Source organism: Crocodylus porosus, unplaced genomic scaffold (genome assembly GCF_001723895.1).
Source record: "Crocodylus porosus isolate Cpor-Errol unplaced genomic scaffold, CroPor_comp1, whole genome shotgun sequence".
In the NCBI taxonomy this organism is placed as follows: domain Eukaryota; kingdom Metazoa; phylum Chordata; order Crocodylia; family Crocodylidae; genus Crocodylus; species Crocodylus porosus.
The window spans coordinates 130,738,745-130,745,836 of record NW_017728943.1 but is presented as its reverse complement, the minus strand read 5'-3'; the positions used below and the strand labels follow the sequence as shown (position 1 = coordinate 130,745,836).

The 7,092-nt window shown below is 47.8% G+C and overlaps 1 protein-coding gene across 8 annotated transcripts in view; it reads right to left on the bottom strand.

The window, feature by feature from the left end:
- The window catches only part of BCLAF1 (BCL2 associated transcription factor 1), a 35,118-nt gene extending 30,205 nt beyond the window's left edge, over positions 1-4,913 (bottom strand). For 2 of the 8 annotated variants that reach the window (XM_019550203.1, XM_019550205.1), the window contains exon 1: positions 4,765-4,902. The gene's annotated coding sequence lies outside the window, so the exon portion shown is untranslated. Of the gene's footprint in view, positions 1-4,764 lie in introns of all 8 variants that reach the window. The other 6 variants (XR_002103748.1, XM_019550209.1, XM_019550207.1 and 3 more) reach the window with 6 other exon arrangements.
- Between the last annotated feature and the right edge of the window lie 2,179 nt (positions 4,914-7,092).

Below are 7,092 nucleotides of genomic sequence, written 5' to 3'. Positions count from 1 at the left end.
GGGGGGGGGGCTTTCTTAATGACATCTGTAAAAGATTAATAGGCTGATTTAAACAATTACGTCACAGAACAAGGCCATGTATGTGGATGCTGTAAAGTCTAAAAACATCTTGATGCTTCTTTTCACTATCTTAAGTAAGCAAAAAGATAGTGATAGAAATTCTCTCTAAAAATAAATCAATCCCTAAGACATGTCATTATAAGAGACACCACCAGAAAGGAAAGGAAATCCTTTATGTACACAGGGCAAATCAGAACACCAGAAAAAACAATATCAAAATTAAGCTTTCCATGACATGAACAAAAACAACTATTGCTCTTTCTTGTGGAACAAGCAACAAATTTTGGTAAGTATCTGATAAGCCTGTATTATCAAACTTGGTCTCAAGGTAGCTACTCATCTACCCACAACACCAAAGTATATGAGCAGCTCTTAAGGCACATACATCTCTAGTTTAAATATACTTAAGGGCTTGATCATACTTCCATCAAATTTAGCAGGTATCTTGCCCCAGACTGATGCTGATGCTTCTGCATCCCACTGTTAATTCATATTAAACATTTAAAGATAAGCCCCGCATAATACTGATTGCTCCCAGCTTGTTTCACTTTCTGTTTCTTTACAGTATGCAACGCTCAACTGATTTGCAAAATCTTGCTGCCAAAGTTCACAAAATCCACTTGCCCACACACAGCAACAAGTAGGATCTTTAAAGTACTAGTTCTCTAAAAAATGGAATTTCTAAAAGGTTAAATGTTTCTGGCTTTTATCATTATGCAGTGAGAGACTTAGAAAGAGTCACAGCATATCAGGACCACCGCAAACCACGAAGAGATTAAAAAAGAAGTAGTTGTGGTGTCACCTCATATATAAACATTCTAAAAATCTTCCAACATCAGATACATTTTAACACAATCCACCATGATCAAATTAAAGACTAGGGAAAAACTTAAGATAACTCAACCAGATTAGTATATTTGAATATCTTGTCCAAGTTCAGTATATAAATTTTTATTAAAAGTGTTAGCCAACGCTTAAAAAGGTCTCTCTCAAACCCTAACAAAAGCCTGAGATAGGGGGAAAAAAACAAAGGTAGTTACCATCCAATACCTAAACAGGAGGATACCTCTTCAAATCTTACACAAATTCAGGAATTCCACCCCCCCCCACCACCACACTCACTCACTCAGGTCTGAGGTCACCGGATGCCCTAAATTTCCCAAACTGCTGGGAAAAGGAAATCTGACCTCAAAAACCCCACACTGTCTTTTGCAATTCACTCCAGCTACTATAGCAAAATGTTTAAGTCTTTTACTTGAGATGGTAACTGCTATTATATCAAAAATATCTCACTAGTATTATATAAATGTTGCTTTGTATTATAAGAGGAAAGTCTGTCCCATCTCAGTGTTTCTCTCTACGAACACAGGAAGGTTTATTTCGGAAGAGAAAAAGATCAAAGTTGGTTATGAGTAAGGACTTACCTATATGTGACAATTATTCACAAATATGATGAGATACAAATGTGAAGATTAATCCACTTTTTGGATGAAGCTAATTCAGAAAGATGCACTCTTATACCAGAAGCTGTTACCAAGTAACTGGGTGCGAACCCACCCTTTTGATATTAAAGATTGTAAATGTCTCTGATTCAGACAAAGTCTCTAATTTCTTTTGTTGTAATTATAAAATGCCTTTGTTGTATGAGGTCATACAAAAGTACCCGCGGCTTCTATCACCTGGCCCTCTTCTCTCCACTCCATTGCCTCTGATGCCTGTTGTTCTCAAGCAACAAAAGCAACAGCAGCAGCTGACAAGTAGGATTCCTGTCAGTCTCACCTCTGCCCACAAGACTCTGAAGCAGTCTTACCTTCACATTATGGTTGCTTATAGCTTTGCTAAGCAAGCAACAACAGAGATTGAGAATACTGGCAGGCGATTTTCAGAACTGGACACACAACAAATATTTCTGAAAAGGTTAAATCCTACAGAAATGGACTGCCCACTACACATCAAATAAAGAGGTTCACCGATGCATTTTTCAAGCTCTTAGTTACATGAGGAGTCACACGGAAAAGTTTCTTTGCAGGTAATAAATAGGAAGAACCTTGGTGTCTTCCACTGCCCACCTCCACCACTAAGTGGGGATCATCAAGCAGCATTAAGTGGATGTACCCAGCCTGATCAGTTGTCTGCAACAATAAGCAATGCTGCATTTGAAGAGGTTAGGCATTCTCACTATTTGCGGGTCCCAAGGTTTTGTGGATAAACCTCTAAAAGACAATACAACGAGCAGAAATCATTACTCATTTTGTATGCCCAACTCCTGCTGAGTATTACTTCCAAAGGCCATTTTTGTATTACTGTAGTTCTAAAGTTGTCAAAACAATTGTCACCAATGTAGGCAAAACAGAAGTCTATCAAAACAGTTTAAAAAAAAAAAAAAAATGCATGTGGTACTGATGCGTGCCTATGACTATACACATGCAATGAAGCTGCTCCGAAGCGCTGTAACTGCAGTGCATCAGAGCACACTTGATCAATCGAGTCTGCTGGAACGTGGCAACTACTGCACTCCAGCAGACTCCAGTGGCATGTGCATCAGCACCCCCATGCTAAAAAATGGCAAGCAAGGTCACTTTAAATAAAGCTTGGTTAACAAGCTTTAGTTAACACCCCCCTGCTGCCGGGACACTGACACACATGATGCACCAGGTGCTTTAATTAAACCAGCTCTCAGAGCCGCTCTAATTAAAATGCCTCCACCCCATTCCCGAAACATACATATAAATGCCTGATGGTTTTAAGGAAGTATTAAGAAAATCAGTAAGGCCTGGGCTTTCTGAAAGAACAGCTTCACATAAAAGCAATCCCAGCAGTACAGTAGTTAGGACCTAATTATTTAACTGTGTCCAAAGAGATGTGGGGATCATTTAACAACTAACATCTTATACCTATCCATGCTACCAAATTCATTTAATGGAGTCACAGACTAATTGCTGGCACTATTAGCCTATAAAAAACTATGCGCATTTTCCTTTAAAACGTTCAGTATTTGAATGTGATGAGCATCTAAAGTGACTGGATGCATCATTTACTATAGTATCCAGCCAAAATTACTATAGAAAGTAATGGACACTCCAGAAAGTCCACCTATTTGCCCTTTCCCCCGCTAAAGGAGGATTTTTCACCGGCTGTAGAGAGTTTTGTAAAGGTGACTAAAAACAGTCACCCCATATCTGTCCTGATACGTGAGCCAAATCTATTTCCCTTCCTTGCTATCCAGGCACAGGCAGAACTGGAACACGTCACAAAATAGGTTGTACTTCACGAATCCAGACATCAGTAGAACACTTTACTGAATCAAACACAGGCTCAAATAACTATAAAGAATAAAACTGACACCAAATGTAGCGGGGCAGCTTGGGAACATTGCAGAAGACACCTAGAGTTAACTAGGAGCTTCGCTGCTGTGCACCCAGAAGTTCAACAGGCCCATTTACCCCCTTTCCTACGATGGAGGAAATGCTGTGGCACCAGCATTGCCTGTCTGGGCCTGTTATGCCCAGAGCTGTTTAGGCCAGGCTGCCCTTGCTTTCTTCTAAGTGGCAACCCACATTAGTTTCCAGAGCCCAAGGAATCCTTCCCTCTCACCAGCCTTGCCCACATCCTCCCTCTCCTCCGGCCCTGTTTGAAAGGGACCAGGCAGCACCTGAGCCCTGCCACACTCTGGAATCAAAGCGGCATGACACAGACAGCTCCTCGCCTACACCATGACTCCGAGGACAGCACCACACCCTACAGGTAGTGCTGATACAGAGGCACCTGTCCGCTCCGCGGCTCACGGCCATTTGGATAAAATCAAGCAAGACCGAGGGCCTGTGAACCCCATGTCTCTAGGCCCGGGACTTGCACACAGGATGCCTGCCGGGGCTGGGGGAGCACTCGAAGCCCCGGATCAACGGGCCTGAGACAGATGATGCCCGCCCAGCAGTAGAGCTGCACAGACTCTATGACGGAGCTGTGCACAGCCGAACTTCAGAACTTGACTCTTGGGCTTTGCCCAGTTCCATCTGGAAACTGATTTGAGGGGAAAAAAAGAAAATCTGCTAACTCCATGGCCCACACAGGGTTCTTTACTGGGAGGAGGGCAAGTGTTCTCTTAACAAGCTAACTGGGCTTCTCCTTTCTTTCCCCCACACAGCTGCCAGGCCAGAGGATCCTCCCCTCCTCCCGCAGTCCCCCCACCCGAGGCAATGGAGGCAGCTGCTCCCCAGACCCAGATGGGACCAAGTGGCAGCGCCCGCCTCAGCACCACCCTGGCAGAGCCACAGCCACAGCCGCAGCGCGGGGTGGAAGGGGAAGCAGATCGAGGACGTTCCATCGCAACCGTTAGGGGCGCAGCCCTGCCCCTCCCCCAACGGGACGAAAAGGGAAGCGTCGGAAGCGCGCGCACGCACGCACACACACACACACACACGCCCCGCCCCAAGGCCCGCCCCACCGCGCGCGGAGCGGGCCCGTGAAGGAGGGGCGCGCCACTGAGCGGGGGGGGCGAGAACGCGGACTCTCGTTGGTCTCGCACCCCCCAACATTCGAACGGGGGGGGTACCGTGCCTCGCCCCGCCCCGCGCCGCGCCGCGCCATAGGCCTCGCGGAACAGAACGAAGCGAAGTGCAAGGCCTCCTGTCCCGGTCCCGGTCCCGGTCCCGATTCCTGCCCGTCTCTGTTCCCCCACCCCGCGCCCTTTTTCCCGGGCTTCACCTGGCGGGCGGAACTGCAAGGCCGGCCCGCTCCCCTAGCGCAGCACGGCCGCCATTTCCCGTCTCGCCGAAGGAAGAGGGAGGAAGGGGGAGGGGTGTGCGTGTGTGGGGGAGGGGAAAAGAAAAAGGAGAAAGACCATAGAGGTGCAGCCTACTCCCGCGCAAGGCGAGGCCCGATTACGTCACTTCCGTGAGGCGTTGCACACTTACCCGCCTGCACCATCGGGGAAGATGCTTCCGGGTTGTGGGGGTCACGTGACCTCCTGAAGGGGTTCGCGTTCTTCCCTGAGTGGCCCGGACGGAGCGGCGCCTACCCCTCCCCTCTCCCGGCTGCACAGCGCGCTCGGGCTCTAGGGGGAGGGGCAGCGCCCGCCCCCCGCCTGCGGCAGGCAGCTCCCACTCGCGTTGGAGACGCGTGTGCACCACGTGCACAACGGGCACACTGCGTACATGCACCACTTCCGTGCGCATAGGACATGCGTGTATGCCATGTGCACACTGCATGCACGCACATGTATCATACACACGCCCGCACATTACATACTCACCACATACACGACATACAAACTGCGTACACGCATGACATGGACACCACACAATTAAAGACACTACGTATATGCATCAGCCACATATGCACAGCACACGTGCAACATACATTACATACTTGCACATGCATCACAGACTGCATACCCAGCATACACACAGCAGACAAGGTTCTTTGGGTGAATCTGATATCTTTTATTAGACCAACTTAAATAGTTGGGAAAAAATTATTAAGCAAGCTTTTGGGTTCAAAAACCCTTCTTCAGGCTGAGGAAGTTTCTGCAGTTGGTGTGTGCTCTATCTGGATGGAATGAAAAGTAAAGAAGCCAGACTGTGCTGGTATGCATACAACACAGATAGTCAGTGAAAATGTAGATTGAGGAGTCAAGGGGTGTGTCCCGTCCTGCTTGGTGGGGTGAAGGGAGAGGTACTTTTGCAATCCTCTGTGCGGCGTGGTTAGGCAACCCTCTCAAAGTGAACAATTCACTGTTTTATTTTGGTTAATAACAACATTAAAACCCTTGGTCAAAACTCATTACTAGAAACATTCGCATGAGGCAAGGAGAAGGAAGGAAAACTTGAGAGAGATATCACCACCCCTGGATCCTGCGTTGTCGGCGCGTGTCTCCGTCGCTGGCACTTCTTTCTTGATCCGCGGGTGATGGGTCGACGAGCACGCGTTTTTCTGTCCGCCTTTTATCTTCTTCCCTCATGGTGGTTCCCTCATGGTGGTTCCGCCTCTGGCTGTCGTCACTCGGACTTGCGCAGTTTAGAGTTCTAGAAACTTCCCCATTTGAGTCGGTGGGCTCATTGGGGGTTTCTAATGATAGCTTAGTTGACCGAAATGTGACCTTTGTTTGGCACATGCTCAGATTAGCAAACAACCAACTTTACACAAGCTGCAACTTAAGGAAGCTGGTACAGTGCACTGACCCGCCTACGCAGGACCTGCATTGCTTCCCACCTCCCCCAGCACCCGCCACCACAGAGTCAGCATTTGCGGCAATGTGCTTGCTCACAATGTTTGAGACAAACCATTCAACTTCAGGCTGTCCCCAGGCTATTCCAAACGTTTAGGCAACTTTCAAAACAATTCAACTCTGGGTTGTCACAGGGTGAGAGACAGGCTGGGGTGGAGGTAGAGAGAAGGAAGGGATGAATAGTGGAGAGATACCAGGGGAGTCAGATGTCAGGCAGGTTATAATGTATCATAAATCCCATGTCTATATTCAGTCCATGATTTTTAGTATCCAGGAAGTTGATGAAATAGAGTTCATAGGCTCATCTCTGGGATGTTCAACACTGACAAGTGCAAGGTGCTGCACCTGGGGAGGAAGAACCAGCACCATACCTACAGGCTGGGGAATTACCTTTTTGTCAGTGCAGAGGCAGAAAAGGATCTTGGAGTCATCATTGATGCCAAGATGAACATGGGCTGGCAATGTGGGGATGCAGTCAGGAAGGTCACCACACTTCAAGAGGGATGTGGACAACATGGAGAGGGTCCAGAGGAGGGCCACTCGCATGATCTGGAGGCAGCAGGGCAGGCCCTACAAGTCGAGGCTACGGGACCTGAACCTGTTCAGCCTCCACAAGAGAAGGCTGAGGGGGGAATCTAGTGGCCTGTTACAAACTAGTCGGAGGGGACCAGCAGGCAGTGGAAGAGTCCGTGTTCCCCCAAGCACTACCAGGGGTGACTAGGAGTAATGGTCACAAGCTGGCAGAGGGTAGATTTAGGGTAGATATCAGGAAGCGCTACTTCACGGTCAGGGCAGCTAGGATCTGG